This window comes from Haemaphysalis longicornis, unplaced genomic scaffold (genome assembly GCF_048455015.1).
Source record: "Haemaphysalis longicornis isolate Haplotype H1 unplaced genomic scaffold, Haemaphysalis longicornis Haplotype H1 scaffold_4, whole genome shotgun sequence".
NCBI lineage: Eukaryota > Metazoa > Arthropoda > Arachnida > Ixodida > Ixodidae > Haemaphysalis > Haemaphysalis longicornis.
In genome coordinates, this window is record NW_027526361.1 from 46870775 (window position 1) to 46896040 (window position 25266).

Below are 25266 nucleotides of genomic sequence, written 5' to 3' on the forward strand. Positions count from 1 at the left end.
GGACTCCCGTATTCAGAAGTCGGCTTTCACCGACAGCGCGTTTAGCTGGCTAATTGCTTTCCCCCTCTGCGACTAGCTGCTCTTAGTACTCCGTGATTCTGGTCCCCTCCAGCCACCTTCTCTCTTTCTCTCTCCTCTTTTTTCGCTCTCTCTCACCCCGAATTTCTTTTTGACGTCCCCTTCTTTGTGTTTGCTCCAACGTGGAAGTGCCTATTAAAAAAAACACTTTCCCCTGTCGTGACTTTTCACCTTCTGCGACATTTTCACCTTTCTTTAATCTGGAAATCTCTGGATTTTCTTTTTCTTGCTTCCCTACGACTTCCGATACTCGAAGTACATTTTTTTTTATCTCTCACCATTGCTTGGTACCTTTACACCGTGAATTTCTCACGCACTCTAACTTCCTGCTGCCGCCCAACCAAAGCGACACAACTTTTTCTTTGCGCATACTTTCTCAGAGCTCTAAGATGACAGGAAATGTTTCTTTCGGGTGGGGCACAAAACAGTTGTCTCTGAAAGTGTTCCCTTGTTACCAACTGCAACGAATTCTTATGGGTCAATATATATCCCATCCAAAAACATTGCTGCTCGTCCAAACGTCAGGCTTCTATGCCCGTCTATCGGGTCAACCGTAATTTCACCTAAATTGTTTGACTTCCTTCGTTCTTGACATATAAATGTATGTATGTGTGTGTATTTGTTTATAAATTTATACTTTTTGTGTGTGACCAAAGCATGGTAATTGATATGTATTCACCGCTACCATGCGATACATGTAACCTTCCCTTCTGCCCTCCTTCTTGGTCCTTAGAGGACTGCAGTATGTACTAAATAAAAAACAAAATAAATAAAATACCGGTAGTCTCTGCCAAAAAAACTGAAACGTTGACATAAATTGTGTTGTATTTCAAAGTGTGACACTCCTTTAGTAATAATAAATGTTGTCACAAACTATATATATATATATATATATATATATATATATATATATATAGTAAGGAAATGAGGGGCTCGTTGAGGAAAATACAGAAAGATAGGGCAGCAGTCTACAACACCAAAGGAGGCATAGGGGTGTGGTTAGGCTCTTTTCTTTTTCACTGCGGTTAATGAAGTAAACATTTTTTTTAATATACAGAAGAAAGAAAGAAAGAAAAACACGCGCCCAGAGTGGGGACCGAACCCACGCCTTTCGATTAGATGTCGAATGCCTTACCAATTCGGCTATCTGGGCGACTGTGTTCTCCTTCACTTTCTGGGCTATTTATATTTACTAGAAGTGTATCTGACGCTTGAGGGTGGTAGCCAGCGCCACTCTGACTACACGGGGAGAAGGGGACCTTCTTTTCAACCCCCGGGGCGTGACTCGAGCGTCTACAGCCTGTCATGAGCGGGTAACTGGCGGGAAGCCCTCTTATGCTACCTAGGCATCAAGGCTGCCAGAACCGAGACCCTCGCTAGGCTTTCGCAGAATAATATAGTAAGGAAATGAGGGGCTCGTTGAGGAAAATACAGAAAGATAGGGCAGCAGTCTACAACACCAAAGGAGGCATAGGGGTGTGGTTAGGCTCTTTTCTTTTTCACTGCGGTTAATGAAGTAAACATTTTTTTTAATATACAGAAGAAAGAAAGAAAGAAAAACACGCGCCCAGAGTGGGGACCGAACCCACGCCTTTCGATTAGATGTCGAATGCCTTACCAATTCGGCTATCTGGGCGACTGTGTTCTCCTTCACTTTCTGGGCTATTTATATTTACTAGAAGTGTATCTGACGCTTGAGGGTGGTAACCAGCGCCACTCTGACTACACGGGGAGAAGGGGACCTTCTTTTCAACCCCCGGGGCGTGACTCGAGCGTCTACAGCCTGTCATGAGCGGGTAACTGGCGGGAAGCCCTCTTATGCTACCTAGGCATCAAGGCTGCCAGAACCGAGACCCTCGCTAGGCTTTCGCAGAATAATATAGTAAGGAAATGAGGGGCTCGTTGAGGAAAATACAGAAAGATAGGGCAGCAGTCTACAACGCCAAAGGAGGCATAGGGGTGTGGTTAGGCTCTTTTCTTTTTCACTGCGGTTAATGAAGTAAACATTTTTTTTAATATACAGAAGAAAGAAAGAAAGAAAAACACGCGCCCAGAGTGGGGACCGAACCCACGCCTTTCGATTACATGTCGAATGCCTTACCAATTCGGCTATCTGGGCGACTGTGTTCTCCTTCACTTTCTGGGCTATTTATATTTACTAGAAGTGTATCTGACGCTTGAGGGTGGTAGCCAGCGCCACTCTGACTACACGGACTGCTGCCCTATCTTTCTGTATCTTTCTTTCTATATATATATATATATATATATATATATATATGAATTTGTCTGTTTGTGAGTCAGCCGGCACTTACAAATGAACAAACACATTTGTAAACCAACTTCATCCCGGAAGCGTTTTCGGAGCTTCATTTAAGCCAAAGGATAAATGCAGGACGCATCAAAAAAGGGAATATCACGCACACTTCCTTTCTTCCTGCTAGTTATCGTCACTCGGAGAATTCTCCATATTTTAAGGTGAGCCGTTAACTCTTCCGTGCGCGTTTTTTTTTCTCTTCTTTTTTGCCATTAACTTGGTGCTGTAATCTTCTCGTTTCGTTTAAAGCCTCTTACATAAAAGTTTTGTGGCAGCAGCCTTAATCATCCCGTCTGCCTGGTGCCCCCACTTCTGCCGGTACTCTCCGAACGCCAAGGATCGGATCTGCGCCCACGCGTGTTCACCTCCCAATGCTCCGCTGTGGGAGGATAACGATTCTGAGGAAACGGCCGCAGCCGGACAACACGGCCGCGAGAACTGCTTCGCGAGGCCCTAATCGCGGGGCTGAATTGCGCTGCAATGAACGCGTAATTGTGGCCTCGCGAGAGGCACGCCTCTTGTCTCCTGAAACGCTCCCGTGGCTCGCGTGGTTGTTGCTCACTCTGCCTTTTATGCTGAAAAGGTGGAGGGGATGGGGCGTTTGGAAGAATATTTAGCGCCGGCTTATTTGCCGATTTCTTTGCTTCTTTTTTATTGGGCACACTTCCTCGTACTCTTCAGAAAATAAAAAGAAAACTTCAAAAATCTTCAGAAAATACATGACACGTCCTTGTCCGGCCTCGTGTCGGCAATATAAGGCACATAAATTTGGAAGCTTATCAAAGGTGGAGATAGCAGCAGCACGGGCGTAAACTTCGTGGCGTCCCTCTCTAAGTATATCGTTATTCCGGTACCATAAAGGCAGGGACGTGTCGGCAAAATTTTCCTGTCGATCCGTCAAGACAGCGAGCGAAACCATCGATCTGTCATCAGATAGAGCAGCAGAAGAGCACAGAATAAAAGGAGGAGAAAGCTCCTGGAGAGAGCTGCCTTCTAAAGAGGAGAGCTGCCTTCGCGACGTTGGAGACGTTGCCACGGGAACGACAAATCGGAGCGTAACTTTCCGTCTTCATCTGCCGACGTCCAGACCGCGCACCGCCTAGAAGGTGTGCGGTCCGCACTGCGCACCGTCTCCCGTCAGACTTGCTTGCGTTATAGAATCGAATGTGCAGCAAATTCAGAGCTGCGAAGATGTAGGACTGGAAATTCTTTCGACGAATTGCCGGCAGTGGTGGGCTACAGAAGTAGTGACAGGCAGCCAATGCCTCTGCTAAAGCGAGCAAATGGGACCACTGAGATTATCAGTGGGCTAAGCACGGGTGAGACGGCGTACAAGGTATGTGCGAGAAACGCCACGTTGCGGACTTCTGAGGCCGCAGCAAGGCGTCCGCGTCGGGCCGGGCCTCAAAATCGCGACGGAAAGGGTGCTCACACATTCTTAAAGATCCACGCATGAGTCTCAATGTAATTTTCCTGGCTCCTTCGTTTGCCCTTGATTGTAATTAATAATAGACCTAATTTAGGGGAAATCCCCAAGGTAGGGTAAGTTTCTGCGAAGGCAAATTTGTCATCCACCTCGATGCAGCCGTACGGTTACAAATAAAAGCTGTACAGCTTCCTCAAAAACTTCGTAATTGAAGACAAATTCGTACTGGTCCAGGACGAAAGCACAAGCACAGTCGGAGGAATTTTCCTTCCGACTTCTGAGCGTACCAGCCCTCCGCGTGACCTTCCCCACGTAACTTTATTTCGTCTCCAATTTTTAAGGGAGGGTGGCATGTGTCAGATGCTCCGGCACCTTTTGCCTTCCTTTCCGTAGATATGCCTTTATGTAATAAAGTACTTCCACTGTACCCGCACAGACCCAGAAATGCAAAATTTTCCCGTACCGTGAAAATGGCAGAAATGCACCATGAGAATTCACTTGTTTTTTTAGAACGAAAGCTCTTCTACGCTACATCTTTCAACGTCATTCATCGCATCGCAATGACCTTCATCCGCCAGCGCTCAAAAGAGAGAGAGAGAGAGAGAGAGAGAGAGCGAGAGAGAGAGAGAGAGAGAGAGAGAGAGAGAGAGAGAGAGAGAGAGAGAGAGAGAGAGAGAGAGAGAGAGAGAGAGAGAGAGAGAGAGAGAGAGAGAAATAACTTTTATTTACATAAAGGTTAGGGCGTGGTGGGCACGACCCGTAGGGTCGCGACGACTTCAGCCGCTCGAGTCACGAGCTCCTTCTGGAGCTGGGGGTCCGAGCGGCCCAACGCCTCCATCCACTGGTCAGGAGAATTAGTTGGAGGGAATGGGTCCTCTGCACAAGCCCACACCCATACAAAAATATCGTATGGTCGGCTATAGAAAATCCTTTTTATGGTCGTCTTTAGCTATTTGGCCCAATAATCTTTAGACTTTTCTGTGGCTGTCTTTAGCGATTCGTATCGCCATTCCTATGGGTGTCTTTAGCTTCTTCTATAACCGGTTCTACGGCTGTCTTTAGCTATTCTTATCGACATTCCTATGGGTGTCCTTAGGTTCTTCTATAGCCGGTTATATGGTTGTCTTTAGCTATTCGTATCGACATTCCTATGGGTGTCTTTAGCGTCTTCTATAGCCGGTTCTGTGGTTGTCTTTAGATATTTGTATTGAAATCCCTATGGGTGTCTTTAGCTTCTTCTATAGCCGGTTCTATGGCTGTCTTTAGCTCTTCTTTCGATATTGCTATGGCTATAGAAGAATCTAAAGACACCCATAGGAATGTCGGTAGGAATGGCTAAAGACAGCCATAGAAATGTCTAAAGATAATTGGGCCAAATAGCTAAAGACAACCATAAAAAGGTTTTTCAATAGCCGACCATACAATATTTTTGCATGAGAGCTGCAGCCAGAAGAGAATCACCACTACTTGAAACACAGCGACAGCAGCAGCCGCTGAGAAATTATTAGCACGCTGCCATGCTGGAATAGAGCCTTGCAGATCTCTAGAACTTATCCTGTGGCACTTAGGTGCATTCTGTAATATATGCTCCGTAAACACTTCAGCGATATAGGGGGAGTGCGAGGTTGCGATTGCAAACACTTCGCCAGTTTTCATTCACAAAAGTCTTAAACACAGGCATTCAAGGAAAGCAAAATCAAGGGGTTTATTCATTCCATTCATCACATAAATGGCTACTGTCTACGCTACTTCCCCACCAGTAAACAGTTGTTCACATACGCCGATCGAAAAACACAGCACACGCATTCCAACGCTCTGGCTCACGCTTAAGTGACTCGCTCGACAGCCAGACTACGCGGCACATTCCCCGCGAACGTCCGCCGAGACACAAATACTACAGGTGCTGGGTAGTCTACAGAAAAGAAAGCACTCAGAAGTCGTTCATTACACTCAGTACTCAACGCACACAGCTGCAAGTTCGGTGGCTAAAATGGAAATGCACTCTCAACAAAACAATGAAGATGGTCGCACACAATGCAATGATAAAAAAAAACGTTTTTCCAAGTTCACTCAATTAGTTCCTTGTAAGTTTTCTCAGTTCGCGAAAAAATTATTTTTGTCACATCACCGCGGCCAAATCTTCACTTCTGTCTACGTTGCAGTGCCCATGTGGTGCAGGGTAGTTTAGAAAAGTATTCGTGAACACCAAAAAAAGTCCTGCATTTCTCGCACTATAGAGTCTTTTCAGTTCGTAAGATCACTCACCCTAGAATTTTGCGTACGATGAAATTCCTGTCACAGTATCGCAGGTATTCATTTTCGCATGCTTGAAGTTGATGTTGAATTAATCGTAACACTGTCACCGTAAACACCGTAATTCACGACACCAAAAAGCGACACATTTGCTTGGCGTCGCACCATCTACACGAGCACAGGCAACACGTGCCATGCCCGCGCACATCAGCAAGGAGACGAAATGTGGCTGGCTGAGTACATCCAGGTATAAGCAGGTCCATCGCGATAGCAAATAGTGCGGAGATACATGCCCATCTTTCGATCTTTTTCTAACTTGTTCGCTGGTAATTATTTTTTTTAGTAAGTACAAGATCGCTTAACGTTTTGTTTTCTTCATCCGAAAAAAGTATCTATTCTCAGTACTCAGGGAACATTGTCTGTCACTAGCATTGCTGCGCGCAGGAATACTAACACAGCGCGGGCCGCACGGCCGTGTCCTTCGGTACCCATCGCCAAAACCAGTATGCCAAACAAACAATAGAAAATAAAACAGGAAGCAGGGGTGTCCCCTCTACCCTTTCATCGCTTCCCAGAATTTCTTCACCGCGCCTCCTTCGGTCCAGCGTGGGTCGCTCTCCCCCTTACTCAATGACTAATCTGAAAGTGGGGTCCACGGGAGAAAGAATGCGGTTGTTCGCAGCTTCCACCATATTTCTGAGAGAGCGTACCGTGGGCCGCGAAAGTTATTTCCAATCTGCTTCGACGGTGTGAGGGCCGTTTTCAGAGAAGCCCGCTTTTTCACTTGACCGCGGCAGCGAAGGGCCACAGAGGAATAATTCTACGAAATTATACGTCTTTGGTCAACGTTCATTTGCAAGCTTTGCGGACGCGCAGTATCCAAAGTTGCAACCTGAATTTGATCGTTAATCAGTAGGTTCTTTTAATTGTACTTTTGCCGTATTGTTGGTATAATAAGTACCTAACCTTATTGAACAAATACGTTAATATAACCCGCCGATCAACCTCATCATCGTTATCCAATCTGTGTTGTAGATGTAGCTTGGTAAATCATGAGTATATGAATTCCGCGTCATAAGTCATAATCAAAGCAGCAGAATAGGATGTAATGGTTGCTCGAATTATACCTTTATAGGCTAACACTTTTCGATTAGCGGCTGGAAACTGGGAGCCTTATGTTACTATGTAGTTAGCTAAAGAAGCCTTTATGGATGCAGGCTTGTAAGTTCTGCGCCAAACGCTTTCTTAATGCCGGCAAAATGTTGCTTAATTATCACACATCTAAAGGTTTACAGTTATATATTGTACTGTACCCAGCCGCAGAAGCTTTTACGGCTGCCTCACTTTAGCTTTAAAGCAAATTCTCTCCAATAGCTGGCAGAAGACATCCGTATGGTTCCAAGTTTGTAGACTTAGAGCTAAACAACGGCCCATAGCCAGCCAAATGAGCTTTTATGGCTTTCTCTCTATAGCTTTGGGACGAACTCTTTTCAATAGCTGGCAAAAGACAGCTGAATGTTTTGAAGTCTGTAGACTTAGAGAGAAACAACGGCCTATAGCCAGCCGAATGAGCTTTTATGGCTTTCTCTCTATAGCTTTAGGACGATCTCTTTTCAATAGCTGGCAAAAGACAGCTGAATGGTTTTGAGTCTGTAGACTTCAAGCTAAAAAATGGTCTATAGCCAGCCAAAAGAGCTTTGCCGCGGCTGGTCTATAGAACTAAAGCCATACATATTTCTTTAGCTGGCTACAGTTACCTGAATAGCTGTGACTCTATAGACTAAACACACTAGCATGTTCTATAATCGTCTAAAGAGAATTGTATGGTTTACAGTCTTTAGTGCAGGATCTATAAAAACTTCAATAGCTGGCTATAGCCTAATTTATGCCTTTTTATGGGTGACCATAGAGACCCATAGGCAGCCATAGCTCAACATACATTTTTCAATAGACGCCCATAAGGCATTTTTGTATGGGCATTTAGTGTTGGACCGTGGCTTTTTCACTGCAGCGGGGGCAGAGCGAGGATGGGTAGAGGAAAGGGTGGATATGATGAAGGACGGCTCTGCACGGTAGAGATTCTGTTTGGAGTTGACACCAGAGGCGTTCCTCCTCCAGAGTGAGGGATGACTGAGCGGGGGAAGCTTGCGGCGGGAGAAGCGGTAATGGTGTGTGGCCTCTTAGAATGTGAGGAGACTGTCCCTGGTCGATCTGGCTCCATGGAAGGAAGAGTCCACATCGTACGCCCAGTGCGCCTTTCTTTCTTATCGGTTCGCTTGCCCATAACTTTGCCGCCGCGGTACCACGAGACTACAGGGGAATAAAATGGCTGTTTCGCCTCCTCCTTTTCGCACAGCTTCGGCATCGCCGTTTAACGACTGATACATGAAGACGCTGCGTTGACTGTGCTCACATGAGCGAAGACTAGAGAAACGCACAATGCACACACACGAAAGCACGGCTTTGCCGGCGCTTGGTCCCTCAGTCTCGCCATCGATGGCACGCCGGCTGGGCTGCTGTTTGAGCATGCCCCTCAGTGCAAGCAAAAGGATGAATGTCACCAACTAGACTGCAGGCTGCGAAATCGCAAGCAAGGGCAAGCTTTCCCAAAACACTGGGCGCATAGCCCTTGATTTCGCTCGGGATAACTAGCTTTAGAAATGTTAAACCGGAGCCATTTTTTCTCTAAGCGCCAGTCTAAAGGATGCAAGATCATCAAAATAAGAAGGAAAAACATTGGCACAGTACGTGTATCAAATGGCTGTGTGGGCACGGACATTTATTTCTTGACGCCACTGAATCCACGGTTTCGAGTTAGTTTGCGCGACTCCTCTGACGCTTGAGACATCGTAGTTCTATAGCAACTGTCGTAAGCGTGTCCGACCATGTAACGCGTGCCGCGTGTCTTCTCGGTGGTGCATGGTGCGCGTCCTACGCCAAGGGAGACGGAAGAAAAGCGTACAGGAAGGCTCCCAACGGCTTTCCCTAGTGCGAGACGTCCGATCCAATAAAATGGCTAATAGCAGCGGGACCTCCCGGTTGCCTGTCACGGCCTTTCTTCTCGGGCTAATCGTAACGGACGTGTCCGTCCTTAAGACGGCGGCCTTCCTAATTGGCTTCGGAACCCACGCGCGCAATACGCAGCCGCGCGGCTGTCAAAATGCCGCCCGCATCCGGGAATCGCACTACGCTAACTCCGCCGGGCATTCGTCGCAGCGTGGCCGACGTGCCCGAAGGCTGCCCTTTCGCCGGAGCGGGTGAACCACGTTCGCGAGACAAGGCCACTTTCGCATTCTCAGAGTCTTGGGAGCTCCGTTGTCGTCGGCGATGACAGCCTTCAGACCAGCTGTCGTGATTGGCTGAAATAAAAATTCATTAAAAACAGCTACCACACAATCAATGAATCAATAGGGTGACGAAAGTGGGGCAACCAGCGGGCCTCTTGTCTTGTGTGTGCAGTTGCACGGAGTTAGCCCCGTAACGAGCGCGTTTCGTTTCGTACTTGACAGCGCGCACGGTAATCTCATCTCTAATGCGTTGACAGGATGTCTTGGCCCCGCGAGTTTTGTCAGTGCGATCGTCGTTTGCGGAGATTTCGGAAGTTGACCGTTGGGAACGAGACTGGTGCAGGCTCGTCGATTGCGACTGTCTTCTCTGGCAGCGGCGTAACTGACCGAGCCCAGTCGATTTTATTCCGGCGATAGCTGTATTGGAGACGTGTTGCGGCATCCCTGATTATAGTAGCAGGGACATGTAAACACAGAGCTCTTGGCGATTCTCACTGCCGTTCGAGTGAGTGAGTGAGTGAGTGAGTGAGTGAGTGAGTGAGTGAGTGAGTGAGTGAGTGAGTGAGTGAGTGAGTAGTCAGTGAGTGAGCAGTGAGTGAGTGAGTGTGAGTGAGGGAGTGAGTGAGTAAGACAGTGAGTGAGTGAGCAGTGAGTGAGTGAGCAGTGAGTGAGCGCGTGAGTAGTGAGTGAGCGAGTGAGTTAGTGAGTTAGTAGTCAGACTCAGTGAGTGAGTGAGTAATAAGTGAATAGTCAGTGAGTGAGCAGTGAGTGAGAGAGTGAGGAAGACAGTGAGTGAGTGAGTGAGTGAGTGAGTGAGTGAGTGAGTAGTGAGTGAGTAGTGAGTTAATTAGTAGTCAGTGACTGAGCGAGTGAGTGCGTAGTCAGTAAGTTAGTAGTCAGTGGGTGAGTGAGTGAGTAGTGAGTGAGGGAGTGAGTGAGTTAGTAGTCAGTGAGTGAGTAGTGAGTGTGGGTGAGTGAGTAGTGAGTGAATAATCAGTGAGTGAGTGAGTGAGTGAGTGAGTGAGTGAGTAGTCAGTGAGCAAGTAGTGAGTGAGTGAGTGAGTGAGTGAGTGAGTAGTCAGTGAGCGAGTGAGTGAGAGAGTTAGTAACAACGTGAGTGAGTGAGTGGTGAGTGGGTGAGTGAGTGGGTAGTGAGGGAGTAGTGAGTGTGAGTGAGAGAGGGAGTAAGACAGTAAGTGAGTGAGTGAGTGAGTGAGTGAGTGAGTGAGTGAGTGAGTGAGCGAGCGAGGGAGTGAAAAGGGAAGGGCGCACAAAGATGAGGAAAGAAGGCCAACGAGGGGTAGACCGGCAGAAATTACAAGCCAAGGGGGGATGGATAGCTGGGTGGATAAGGTGGCAGAAAGAAGAGCTCTGGCAGAAGGTAGCACGGGAAAAAAATGTGAGTCTGAAACTGGCCCACAAAATTTCGTGACGCGGGCGTGTTTTGCGGTGTGCTGGCAAATATCAAGGCGAGTGAGGCGGTAAGGGTGGCATAGATCATGAAAGGTTCGGAGGTGGTGGTCCCGCGCATTTGGCGACGGCAACCGACTTAATAGAGAGTGTTAGCATAGCGGGCTCCGTCCGTTAACGCTACGGCGGCGGGTAGCGGGGCCCAATTGCAGGCGCAAATTCGTTCCGGTAGGGGGGATTAGTTCCGCGAGCCAGCCTTCGCCATGCCCGAGCATTCCTCCTCATCCTCCTCAACCTCCTCACCCTCCCCGCGCGCGCATGCGCAGTAGGGTCCCGCTATCACGCCGCCGTAGCGTGAGCCTCCGCTAGCCGCTAAACTAAAACTCTCTAATAACTACCTCTACGCTGACGCCACGTGGAGCACGGATAACTTTATTAAGTGCGAATGCACTTTATAAGCGACCCCGAACCTTCCGCCGTCCGCATAGCAACAGCTGCGGGTGCGCGCGCTTTTCGTCTTCCTTAGCAACGGGGGGAGATGGGCGCGCGCTGCCTGGCCGCTGACATGGCACATACCCACGTGGGAGATTGGCCAGGAATAAGTGCGAATGCACTTCTTAAGCGAGCCTGAATCGTCGCGCTCGCATAGCGCCTCCTCTCCCCCCTCGCCTACTCTCCTAAAGCCCCTTTACTACTCTCCAGCTCGCAACACCCTCTCTCGGCGCGCCAGCCAGGCCACTACACTATATAAAAAAAAACAGCATCCGGCGCCACATTTCGATCTGCGGACTTTGCGGCCGCAGCGCGACGCTCTACCGACTAAGCCACGGACGCGACGTTGATATCAGTGTTAGTAACGCGCCTTATATCTTTAACGCATTCAAACTACGTCGTCAGCGGCGTGCGTTGGCGACTCAGCGGCGTTATAGCGGCTTGATAACTGCGTGGTGTACACGTGATACTACAAACCCGCTAGTTCTGCATTCTCTCACATAACTGCGCCTCCTCTCCCTTCACTCCGGTCGGCGCTTCGCAGCTGCGGTGCGCTGCAGTGCGGTGCGCTCCTCCTCTCGAACATACACGTTAATTCACCAAGATTTCCGCAGAGGGACAAACGAGGCGTGTTAAGCCGAACGTGATCACGAGGAGGTGTTAATGTGACTAACGGGCAAAATGCCACCAAACTTCAACAAACTCCCCCTCATAGCATTACCCCGTGCTTCGCACTTCCTCATACTCCCCTTCGGGGAAATGCGGGGGAATTTTTTTTCACAACGATCCCGAAGTCCAGAGCTCTCGGTATAGCCGACAGGGCCGTCTCTGCGCGTTCAATGAGAGCTGCTTTATATACGAACGAAAATGTACCAAGAGGGAAAATAAACCACAAAGCGAGCGACCCTCCCATCGTGGCACCTTAGCGCATGCTTCAGCAAAAAAATTCTTCAGGGCCTTGAATGCGAAGTGTTGTAGCTTCCACTGGCAATACCTATTAAAAACTTCCTTACTGCTATAAGTGTGTCAGGCTGTCTCCATGAAACTGCTACGATACTGATTCGAGGATTCTCAGTACGGAAGGCGGAAAGGTCTGCGGTTTGCTGACTAATGAAGATGTAGAATGGAAAGCGAAAACATAGACGTGAGGCAATCTAACGGTAACGAAGTCTTTGACAAGCGTTGCAAGAGGCAGAATCGATAACGATTTTTCATTCAAAGCAAGGAAACAGACTGAAGTGCCAGAAAAGTTTTGATGCGGAGCAGCCAACATTGGTTCAATTGCGGTGTTTTAACAATGACGATTGGCAACACGTGTGCTTTCCTGTTAAAGGGACACTGAAGTGATATGTAAACATTGCGGTATTACTAGCGCAAATTGTAGTCCGGAGTCCCCAGGCCATGTTTCGACCACTCTAGGCGCGTTTACGCGATTTTATTTGGTAGAAAAACTAATTCGAAAACGCTGTCCTCCTCTCTTTACGCTCGCCCATTTTCTTTGGCGTTTTCGTGTGACGTCAGGAGGGGATGAGCTGGCAATTGGCTGCGCCACGGCTGCGCTACTGCACGGCTCCCCGGCCGACAGAGTCAGTCGGCCCAGCGTTTCGTCCGCCGGCCGCCGGCGGGTCGTCGCAATCAAGGAGGTTAAAAAAAATTGCTTGGTCGCAATTCGTTCGCTTAGTTGAAACGAAGCCAGGACACGTTTGTGAATGGAAGAATGTGCCTTTCTTTACTTGGTTTGTTTGTACACTGTATCTAGCTCCAAGTCAAGGTCGCTTCACACAAGCGCTGCACATGCGACGCTTCGCTGACTGGTACGCCAGTAGGAAAATATAAGGCCTCTTGAAGGCGGGAGAAGAGTCAGCGAATTCAATATAGGTACTAAGGAAATAAAATCAACTGATATTTTTACCGTACAGCGTAAAACTAGGGCGAGGGAAGCACTTTTTTGCGCTGGTCGAACAAGCACAGCGGTCAGCAGCACGACTACGCATCTGCGAACGCTTTTCCGTCTACGAAATGCAATTGCTAGACGTGAGCTACTGTGGAAACTCGGGCGACGCTTACTGCACGATCGCAGTACAACAAATAGTCACCTAAGCGGCTTGAAATGCCAAAACTAAATAAAAGTGTAAACCGGTTGTACAATATATACCTTATATTAGCCAGGCTACCGCGTCCCGCTCCGTAGCCTAGCAGTTTGGGGCGCTAGGAATTCTCCGCAAATGTTTTGCAAGTCACGAGTTCGAATCCCCGCGGGTACGTGCTTTATTATTTTTTTTTTTTTTGTAAGTTAACTTTTTTGTTTTCCGCCGATGTTTTCTATATTGAGTTCACCTTTTTTGGGGCCGCAACGTTCATGGCTACACGAACTAGTTCACAAAACGCGCGCAGGCTGGCACTGGCGCGCTAGCGAGTTCTCGTTGGCGTGCTGTTGCCATAAGCACCGACTGCTTGCAGGCAGTGGGCACAGGCCAGAATGAACAGACCCTTGGCCTGGTGCGAACACGCTTTTTACGATACAGGCATGAGGGAGGCAAGCTCCAAATATGGGGGAAAAGCGCATGACATTTGGGCGTCTGCGGGTACGCGGAGGGCGTTCATGCACTGCGTAGGTCTCGGCTAGTGAATGCTACGATTCCAAGCCGTCCTGGGAGGCTTATATTTATGCATTTTTACAGCTGACAACATGGCAGAAGCGCGGTACGATGATTACTGAGTTATTGAGAATGTCCATCCAACAACGCCACCGGTTATGTTTTACAGAACCGAAACCGAAACCGAAACTTGTGTGATTGCTAACCTTGGGCATCGTCCAATCACGGCGCCCCTCCTCCCAACGTCACAGCCTTAGTTGGTGCGGCCGCCGCAAACCGCGCATGGTAGTTTTTCTTCTTTCGCGCTTTGTAAAATAATTACCGATTTGTCAACCGGATAAACGATGAAAAGTGTGCTAATTTGAGCCAGTCTACGCAGTGCAAGCAAAAACGGGAGCTTGACAAATTCACTTCAGTGTCCCTTTAAAAGGTATAGTTACTTGTCATTTGCCATTTTCGTTCGTTTTAAATTAAAATACGACAGAATATGCCAATCACTCAGTAAAAGATGCCGCGTTCATTTATTTATCGTCATTCATAAATAATTTGTCTCTGTTTCTTTGAGAGGGCGGAGGAGGATTTATTTACTTCACTTGTACACCTAGTAACCAGCAACACTATCATACCTAACGTTTTGTTCCCATAGACTTCTCTTCCTTTCCTATAAAGGTCCTAATTGCCTCTTCCTACGTCCACACACAGCGAGCAACGCTCCTGCAATAAAACCTAACGCGCATGCACGTTCTTTTTAAGCTTTCACGGATTTAGCTTCCTGTGAAATACAACAAATCGGAAAGTCGTCGGGCCAAAATGGCTCACAGTTGAAAGCTTGAGGCAACGCTATAAGGGCCCTTAGTAGAGCAGAGCACTCTAACATTCGCAGGCGGCAAGGGCTGAGAGATGTGTTTTGCAGAACTTCCCTTCCTTCCAGTCGTTACAACCTCCAATCTCACATCGTCTTCCCGTTCTTTTCATTCTATGAGTCCTCAGAACGGTTCAGAGAGTCCGTGTTGACCGGTGTCTGTTTTATCTCGGCCTTTTTTTTATAGTAAACTATCCTCTGCCCCCTCAATTATCCGCTTTCAACAGGCTCCGAATCGAGCGCACACAAACGCTAGATCTCCGCGTATTTTATTTTGAAACGAGACCTGCTTCCCGCCAGCGCAAGTTGAGACCAAAGCTCACGGCGAGCCGGGGTCCGAAAAAAAAAGGGCAAATATATAGGAAAGCAAATGGTACCGGGCAGCGAAGAGCTTACACGACCAATCCAGCTTGAAGCGTAAAGACTAATGCTGCCCAGGCAAAACCGGTCGTCCGAACAGCCAAGACTCGGGAAGCTCCTAATCCCGTCCTAATCTTTTGTGATCAACAGCCTTGTAACAGAGCTAGCGTGTAGATATAAGCCGAGATTAGCCGCACCAGAATAAAGTGCTAGTACAACTCGGCTGCTACGTTGGCGGGATAGTGTTTCGAGGGAAAGAGGGACGAGTAGGGAAAGAGAGGTAGCGTAACTATCAGCTCTTCAGGTTCTAGTAAACTCCCCTCATTAAAAGCCCGGCGCGCCGGGAAGTTGTCGACGGACCGAGGCATAACGTTGGATATAGCAGCAGCTCATCCATTTTTGTTTCTTTATTCCAGAGATGTTAACCTCCATTTCCAGGTCGTTAAGTGATAATAGTTAATGATTAATGAGATAATAAAACGCGTGAGAATAGATGAGGCACAAGAAATACGCAATGCGTACCTTCGAATGTCCTCAGCTTTAACCAATATGGGCTCCCGCCATGCGTTAATCAGTTTTTTTCCTGATTTCACGCTTCCGTTTAAAAAAAGGCACTTTGATCAGCGCACCGGATATGCTTGGGCGATTTTGCCAATTGCTCCATTATACGTTTGGCGTATTTCTGGATGTCAGTTACTGGTTCATTTACGGCCTTGCGCTGCCCAAGCAAACATGACTCGAACGTTTCTTTGCCTAAATGCATACGAAGACAGCGTATATTTGCAAGTGTGTTAGTCTGAATCGGGAAAAATAAAGTGGTATAGCCCCGCGTTCATGAGTCTGACGACGTACAGCCTTGTCGTACACTCTGTCGCTACCGCTCTGGAATTGGAATTCTCCACTGAAACTGAAATTTGTTCCTTGGACAGGTAATAGCCCATCAGTTTATCCGCTCACACATTCAATGCGTACCGTTCTCCGGCAAGGCAGGCGTGTTTCCAGAGCTCTGAAAAACCAATACCATCATATATTTCCCTTGCGTAAAAGATCATGAAGGTGAAGTAGGTATTGGTGAAATTTTTTCGTTCTACTGTTACTGGTGGCGCGTTCATACACGCCAACATTTATTAATACACAGCTAGTTTTGGACAGACTTAAGAAAAAAACTGAAGTACATAAGAAACTAGAGTGTACTTTCAATGGAAAATTCCCATTGGACTGGTATACGCGAAAAATAAAAATGCCGGTTAGAAAACGGCGTCGAAAAAAAAGGCGAAATAAGGGCAGAACAAAATAAAAAATAAAAAAAACATGATTCTTCGCGTTGTCGCGAGTGGTGCCAGCCAGAACAAATAATATACAAAACGATCTGTTGCAGACACGTTATAGGTGCGTAACCATGGTTCCATTTTTGGAGTTCTGTTCAGAAATCTTGATTCACTTAAAGGGGCACTGACACAAAAATTTTGCATCTTGTTTTTTTTTTGTTGCGATAAGTAGCTAGTGACCTACTTATAACCTGTAGAAACCTCATTTGCTTCAGCGTGCGACGGTTGTTTAATTAGAGGCATTTTCAATGCGGCCAGTCGCAGTTTCGGTTTCAGCGAGTGCCGCGAAACGATGGATTTTGTGTGAACAAAGCTGACCACGTGACCGTCGGAGGGATATCACAGAGCAGAGCCGCCGTAGCACTGTCGAATCCGCATCGACGGCAGTTTCTGCGAATGCCCCCCCGTACTGATCTCGTGAGACGCTTAATTATAAAGCGACCGTGGATGTGACGCAGGCGCTGCGAGTGCAAATGCTACCGCGGCTAAAGAACGACGCGCGACGCTCGAGACGGTGGGTGGCAAGACGCGCGCTGGGAGCAGCCGGCCGGTCTGCCTACAGGTCCGCCTACAGATGTGTTCGGATTAGTACTGCGGCGGATATTCGACTGCCGCTCTCGTAAGCGGTGCAGATGACAATTTTTAATGCAACCCGCCATCGCATCATTAACTCCTTTCTCATGTAAGCCACCATGGTCGGGACTTGGGGACAATTTCGTGCAGCGGTAACAAGCTATCACTCGAGCTACCTGCGCCAGCCTGGGCCACTTCGCGGCCGTGGCCGCCGCCTGCACAGCGACCGTGCGGCTAGCTCAAAGGGCTTTTCGTGCCTCCGGCGCGTTTTCGCATCCAATGGTAATAAACAGTAATAGAAACAGAGTGCCTGGAATCGCTGTAGAACCACGGCCGCTGGATGAAAGGCTCTCATCCAGCGGCCGTGTGTGTTGTGCGTTCGTGTGTGCGTGTGTGTGTGTGCGTGCGTGCGTGTGTGCGTGTGTGTGTGTGTGTGTGTGCGTGTGTGTGTGTGTGCGTGTGTGTGTGTGTGTGTGTGTGTGTGTGTGTGAGTGTGTGTGTGTGTGTGTGTGTGTGTGTGTGTGTGTGTGTGTGTGTGTGTGTGTGTGTGTGTGTGTGTGTGTGTGTGTGTGTGTGTGTGTGTGTAAATGTGCGTGTATGTCTGTTTATTGTGATCTTAATTTAAGTTTTGTCATTCCACCGTACAACAGGCTGTGCGAATGCGATGATTTGCGGACGTTCTACTGCGAGCGGCTGCCAGTAGCCTGTAGCTGTTTCCGCCGAATGCAAGTGCTTTTGGCAATGAGCGGTCGACGGAAGGGTCCCCCGAGAAACAATGTGGAAGGAAGTGGCAGGGGAGATGGAGGAGGAGGAGGAGGAGGAGGGAAGTGCGCCCGGTAAATCGGAACCTGCTGCAGGCCGCCCCTTTTTCGGACCAGCGGGCTTTGGTTGGCCCCGGGAGGAGGCCGAAAAACGTTAATGGTGCAGACGGCAGGAAATCCACTTGTGCTAGCCAGAGCGTGGATAAATGGCAGAAATGCGTCGCCTGCTGATAACGGACCTCCAAGCGCTCTCCCTCCTTCTGGCTTCTTTCCTTCGCTTCGCTCAATCTTTTTCCTGTCGGTGTGGTTAGCTTGCACAAAAAGAGAAAGACGGACAGAGAGCAGGGAGAGCCTCGTTCGACGGCAACTGGAGAGGTCCCACGTGCACTTTCACTTCTATAGTACACGAAGCGACGGCAGTCACCCGGACATCTCATGATTCCGTTTAAAGTGCGGTATTGCAGGTCTGTTGCATATAAACGCTGAGTAAACGCGATTATTACCAATTAAATTGGCTTTGCCGTATTTATGCTTCTCTAAACATTCAAATGTAGAGTTTAACCCACCGAAGACTAGTCTATAAGGTGCGCGGTAACTGATTTATTGCTCCACTGGCGTCATTCAATTTACCTGTGCCTGAAACGCATCCCGGCGTCTGAAACCTAATGCATAAAACCGTGTGCAACCCCTTACCGTAGATTTAGTGTGAATGGAGTGTTGACAGTTCAACTGAACGTGGTTGTAATGTGCTTAAACAACTGCCGTATTCTAAATTGCGCCTTTCACGTGGTGGGGCTCGTGACAAGTCTCCCTTCCGGGCATCAATACACGTTATTCAATAAACCAACTGAATGTAAAAGATACTCAGCCGTACGCTCATTTTTAGCACTCTAAATCTAGACTGTATCATTTTATTAGCTTATTAACATACTTTCTAGTAGGCCTGGTGGCTCAGTGGCTAAGCCGTTGGGCTGCCGACCCAAGGACACGGTTTCGAATCCCGGCCGCAGCGGCCGCTTTTCTGATGGAGACGAAAAGCGAAAAGGCCCTTGTGTTCGAGATTTCGGCACACGCTAAGGATCCCCAGGTGATCAAAATTAATCCGGAGCCCTCCACTACGGCACTCCTCATCACCTGCGTAGCGTCGGCACGTTAAACCTCATTATCAATCAATCGTACTATGTGTTATGTTTTTCGCGTCCAACACTAGAATACAATACAACCAGTAACTAATCTTCCTTTGCATTTCAAACGTGACTATTGAAACTGACCTAGCGAAGCCATCGAAGTATGAGGCTCCCTATGCGTCAACGGGAAATGTTTTAATTCTGAGAGGAAATAAGGAATTAGGGACACTTATGCAAACTTAAGTGTCATATTTTGTTATTTATTTATTTATTTATTTATTTATTTATTTATTTATTTATTTATTTATTTATTTATTTATTTATTTATTTATTTATTTATTTATTTATTTATTTATTTATTTATTTATTTATTTATTTATTTATTTATTTATTTATTTATTTATTTATTTATTTATTTATTTATTTATTTATTTATTTATAGTTGACTGCTCGGCAAAAATAGCTGGCTGCAAAAGAGGGCATTTTTTCCCCTACACCGCAAAGCTGAAGATCAATAAAGCATCGTTGTTGTCGTCGTAATTCTTTATTACCATAAGAAGGCCATGCGCCAAAAAGAAATATCGTCTTTATTACGCTCGTCATCCGCAAGCTCGGTGCCCGCAGCCCGCAGATATTTCCTATCGCTGTCCTTGGTCTTTCATTTCGGTGAAAATATCAGTGCGGCCACTCCGTGTGGCGCACCTCACCTTGTTTCTGCCTTTCCCCTCTTTCCGGAACTTTTTCCGGACAGACGGTCCAGCAGTGGTCGCCGGACAGCCAGTAGTTCTGGTTACCCATGCCATAGTTTTCCCTTTTCCCTGGATTCTTTGTTCAGCGACCGTAAAAAGACCGGCGAGGGGAAGTGTTGAACGCTCGAATAAGAGAGAGGCGGAGGCGATTTTAAGCGTGGAGCATGCGTACACGCTGTTGATTCTTGGCGTTTGGCTTTCATTCTGGTCCGCTTTGCGGTTTTATTTTGTGTGTGTGTGTGTGCGATGTAGACCTAGCTCTCCGGCAAATACGCTCCAGCCATAACACCCTCCCCGCTATTCTCGCTTCACTTCCCGCCCGGGAACTTTTCTTTTTTCAGTGATGTGTGGTTTCTCCTGCCAATTTCTTTTTAGCGCGGGGCTGTCAGGTTCACGGTAAACGGAAACGCTACTTTGTGACGGGTGAGTTCCCATCGGAGTTCGGAAGGCGTCAGAAACTTGAGGTCGTTAGTTCATGACGAAATTTCATCCTTGCCTTGTTTTCTACCGCACTGGCGAACGAGAAATTATTAGTGTGTGGAGGCAGCTCATACGGAAGAACCACAGACCACATAGGAGCCTCTGCAACCACGCGACGTTGTTTCTCAACGAGTAGTCTCTCGGCAGCTCAGTCCCTTCACTTTACGTAGTGCCCTCTGGCGTGTAAGAATGCAAAAAGTAAATGAAATAAATGAAGCTAAATGTTTACAGTAAGAAGGTAAAAAAGAACAGCTCCCAACGCGCATAAGCAAGGCGCTTGTTTTTAAATAGTAGCGGTAATGACACAAGAAGTGCGTCAGCTCCCGCAGACTGGCGACTCAATTTCACAAGTACATTTCACGAAAGAAAGAAAGAAAGAAAGAAAGAAAGAAAGAAAGAAAGAAAGAAAGAAAAAAAGAAAGAAAGAAAGAAAGAAAGAACAGATGGACGGAACAACAGGCAGACAGACAGACGGACGGACGGACGGACGGACGGACGGACGGACGGACGGACGGACGGACGGACGGATGGACGGTCGGCATTACTTTTGGAGGAAGCTTTGCGCAAAGCATGCAAAGACGCTGCTTTTTTTGGTTTTAAAGCAGAACCACATGTTCTTATATCTGTATACTCCTCGCACTCTTTTTCAGCTGAGTTTTAAATGAACCAAATATATTTAATAAGGTTATTGAGTGTGTAAATCTTTCTTGGGTAGTTTTCTATGTTCGGGAAATCGCCGCCTATAACGTTTAACGATAGCAAAATTGGCCGCGCCATTAGCCGCAAGGAAGTACAGTCAAAGGAAACCACAATAGTTGTCACCCCAGCATGGCCCAATCGTGGCACTCATTTTCAATTAGGCCTCCGCGCAAACAGTGCCCCCCAATGCCTTTTCCGTATCCTGTAGAGCGTGCTTTACCGCAAGCCCAGTGTATTTGTGGCGAAGCATCCTTGTCCGCCTAACTCGATGGTGATGATGCGAGAGGAGAAGAGGTGGGGGTTGGAAGCGCCGTGGTGTTAGTGCGTTCCGGCGCGTTCTCGTGCCTTTCCTTATTACGAAGTAGGGAAGGGGGGGGGGGGGGGGGATCCAGCAGCTAATGTAAAGCAAGGAACCGAAGGAGGGGAGACGCATTACGAATGGAACATTGAGCTCTCAATGATGCAGAACTGGAGGCTTCCCGGCCAGCGCTGCAGACGCCACGATCCGTGCTCTAAACACCCACGCCGCTACTGGCACTAAATGCTGCACCGCAAGCACGCTTGCGATGAGCCGAAACCGCAAAAATTGACCCAAAAAATGCTTGTCGGGGCGCCAAATTGAAAATATCGACCGCAAAATTGCGTAAAAAGCCGTATTTGCGTGAACGTCTAAACACGTTCCACCTGCAAAACTGGCGCCCAAGTTTCTTTTTTTGGGAGGAAGCAATCAACTTCAAGTGCTCTAGAGAAAGAGTATATTAAGGTGAATTTCTTTCCCATTGAATTTTGTCATTTCGTTCGTACACTTTTCTCGTCGTTGGGGAGTCTCCCTCTCCCTATCCTTCTCTCCCGCTCTCTCTCTCTCTCTCTCGCTCTCTCTCTCTCACACACACACAAAAAAAATCCGAAGCAGGGCCTCATCCTAGTCAAGCCGTCTTTTCCACACAGGCTTAACCACACAAGCTAGGCTCGGGTCTTCGTTTTCCCATATAATCTTTAACAAGGAACGCAGAATAAACCATCTCCTCATCATAATTTACATAGCAGCTCACGCTGTAATTGTTGCAACTTAGTGGCAGGGTCTACTCATCAAGAAATAACGAAAGATACGTAAAACCTAAATAAAAGAACACGTTGGTGTGCACGTTGGTGTGCACGTAAGAAGACAAAGCGTTGTATCTTTCGCACGGGAAAAAGGAGTAAAGTAGACTACTGCGGCGCAGGGAGCTCATGCGTCTTCCTTATACGTGACGCGACATGCGCGCGGGGTCCACATCGTGTGCCCTACAAGACAACACAGTTCTTGGCCAGCGGAGCGCGAGGAACGTTCGGACGCCCCGGCACGTCCTCTCGCGGCGCGGTGGGCGGGGACCCTGTTTGCGGGACACGGCGCTAGCAAGGCCATCCATCATGCTTCGCTGCGTGAGGTCTCCCGCCGCCCGGCCAGAGCGCCGCACCCGTCTTCGCACCTACAGGTAACATAACATGGAGGAGTATGGTCGTCGTCTGCAATGTCTGTTGTTCTCAAAATTGCTCCTAAAGGCAGGTAGTCTGTTCGAAGATGGTGCCAGGGTGATTCCGACACGTCTGCCATGCTACCTGCGCGTTGCGGGCACGTCGGAGTAAGAGGAAAAGTAGCCTGACGTCGTGTTCTGTATATGTGTACCGGAAACTCGGTCATCCGGGGATATATCCCCCTTGCATTCTTTTAGGCACGCAGCGATAAATTCAAAAACAACGAATATAGGCTGTATTCACTGGCGAGGCACGTACCTAGGTAACCATGTAACTGCGCCATCACTGGTTACGTCGGACTCCGCGGGATGGCGGTACTTGTCCGTGCTAAGCCCATGATGTGTGTTGAACGTTCCAAATTCTCCCCCGCCGAACGCAACGTAATGCCTCGACTCCAATTTCAACGCGATTGGTAACATCTCTGTTGACACCACCGTTGAGAATCGGGTTGAAACGGAGCAGACAGACGACGCACGCCGGTGTTTTTTGTTTTTTTTTCTGCGGCGAGCGGGCGCAGTGGCACAAGCCGCGCCATGTCTGTGGCCGTTTCCAGTGTTGCCAAGAGAATAAATTGAAAGCTAAACTTTTCAGTGAATACCATCTATATATTACAGGTAGGCAGGGGTGAGCTCAAGCTGGCGCGCACACACACAAACACGTACAGTCTTTGTCAAACATTTTCTAGGCAAAGCCGAAAGTGCGCAGGCCGCAAAAGGTCAATGTACAAGCTAACGTCCCGAGCGAGGCTGAAACGTTTTTGTGCCGGAAAGACAGAAAAAACGCCTTCTTTTCTTACTGGTTAAAATGTGTTTGTCGCATTTAAAGGCAAAGCCTATTGTTTGAATTCTTTGTGGTCGAGAAGGCTTAAGATTGCCTTAGAATATTTGGACAAAGGGTTACGTACACATGCAGGCGTTGTGATGCGGAACTTGAGAGCAAAAACAAGCCGTTGTGTCGGCAGACACCTGAGCAATGCGGTTTGGGAGCTGCAACCACATCGCGCTTAATTTTGTGATCGAGAGTACGTACTTTTTTCAGTCAAAAGAAAAAACAAGAATTGTCTGGCTTTTGTAGGCATTACGATACGTTTTTTTTTTTCAACGTTTGAATTATGAAGAACGTGTGTGTGAGAAAACCATGGGTTCATTTTATTACACCCGCTTTGCATGCTGATTATTATTTTTGTTCCTCCTTTTCCCGCAGTTTCTGCGTAACAAATGCTTTCATTTAGTCATGTCTATACCCCTATCATCCCACGGCCCACCGAATGGCGTCCTACACTAGTCCTGTCATAGCCCGCCGAACGAGTGAATAACACCTTCACTTGTTTACCGGCCGTGCGCAGCGCGGCTGGCACGGAACACGGAGCACGTAGCACGGAGTTATACATTTTCCTTTTATGTGTTTTGTGGCCGGGGGAGGAGGGAAATGGAAGACTGATAAACAGCGCGATTGTCCTGATTTTTTTTTAAGTACCTGTATTCCCGAAGATACAACTCTGTTGCTTGACGACAGCACAACAAACAACGAGGACGCGGGTTCGATTCCCGGCCTCGGCGGCCGCTTTTCTGATGGAGGCGAAAAGCAAAAACGCCCGTGTGTTCGAGAGTTTGCCGCACGGTAAAGATTCCCAGGAGATCAAACTTAATCCGGAGCCCTCCACTGCGGCGCGCCTCCTCGCCTGCGTTGCGTCAGCGCTTTTAACCCCACAATCAATCAAACAGCACAACAAATAACATCTGGCCGACTGTCCCTTTAATATTTCGTAACAGAGCGCCGGGATGAAGCTCACTGAACAACGTGTTTTCATCGTGCGTGTTCTCACTCGGCGTCTGTCAACAGGCTCTACTTAAACGTCGCCTATGCGTGACGTTTGCTTGAGATCGAGTACATGCCTCACTGGTGTCAGTTAGCGTTCTCGTTAGTTTGTTTAGCTCCCAGCTGGTCAGCGCAGATGCATTAGGAGCTTCCGATGAGACATTTGCGTGTTTAAAAGGAATTCGCTGGCTTGGAAGGGCTTTTTTATTATTTGGAAGCGACCGCGAATGCACGGCTAACCGAGCTGGTTTTCATTTGCATTTCAAAGACACGGAAAAAAACCTTTGCGAATGCGACAAGCAGCGAGGGCTAATGCATTTATTTATACAACGTCGATGAAGCTACGTTGAGCTAGAAGCTAAAATCAGAAATGCGACATAAACAGAAAATACACTCTTCGAGAGGTCAGGGGGAAACCTGTGCCTTCCACCGCCAACTCGTGTCGGCATCGTATAACACCGTTTCGCCAAATGTTCGCTTCGCAGCGTCGAAAACTTCTGCCTCGGATTTAAGAAGCTGTTTCCCGTTTTAACTTTTCCTCCTGTCCTTTTTTTTTTTTTTTTTTCACGCTCCCCTCATCAATTTCATTCACTTACATTTTGATTTTGAGTTTGACCAAGGTGTTTCGATGTATTCAATTTTCTTGTTCCCAATTCCACCTAAATCTCTTCTGGTTGAAAGGCAAAGAAAGGACGAAAAATAAATATACGCGGTGAGGATCTCGGGAAAAAGGAGGAGCGGGAAGAGGCACAGAGGGGAAGGAAGGGGAGAGGAAGTTGAGGCTGCGTGAAAAGCAGGCCAATCTCGTGCACTCCATGGCATCAGAGCCGATCTATCACGGCCGTGTTCCGCCGAATTTGACGGGCCGGGGAAGAAAAGACGGGATGACTAAAAACACCGACTAAAAAAAAACGACGCGGGGTCCGTGAAAGTTGGCGGTGCGGTGTTTTTTCTCCCCTCAGCTCCTTCCTCTCCGCGCGGGGCCGCGCCAGGCTGTCTGTACCCCAACACACACATACACACTGTGCTCTGAGAAAATATTAAGCTCGCGCTTGGGCGTAAATACAGCCCATTTATTCTTCTCTCGCGTGTTGCGCCGCCTGTCGTGCGCTTGCCGTTATTTCTGTTTCCCCGTTT

The 25266-nt window shown here is 47.9% G+C and overlaps 2 protein-coding genes and 2 non-coding genes across 7 annotated transcripts in view; 1 reads left to right on the forward strand and 3 right to left on the reverse strand.

Annotated features, from left to right (window-relative positions):
- Positions 1-25266, reverse strand: part of LOC144178639 (G patch domain-containing protein 4) — a 467686-nt gene that overhangs the window by 369026 nt on the left and 73394 nt on the right. The window lies entirely within an intron of this gene.
- Positions 1-25266, forward strand: part of LOC144178641 (uncharacterized) — a 227396-nt gene that overhangs the window by 192179 nt on the left and 9951 nt on the right. The window lies entirely within an intron of this gene.
- Trnar-ucu (transfer RNA arginine (anticodon UCU)) lies at positions 1160-1231 on the reverse strand. Its single transcript has one exon. It is a non-coding gene; the product is annotated as a tRNA-Arg (tRNA).
- Positions 1643-1714, reverse strand: Trnar-ucu (transfer RNA arginine (anticodon UCU)). The gene has a single exon. It is a non-coding gene; the product is annotated as a tRNA-Arg (tRNA).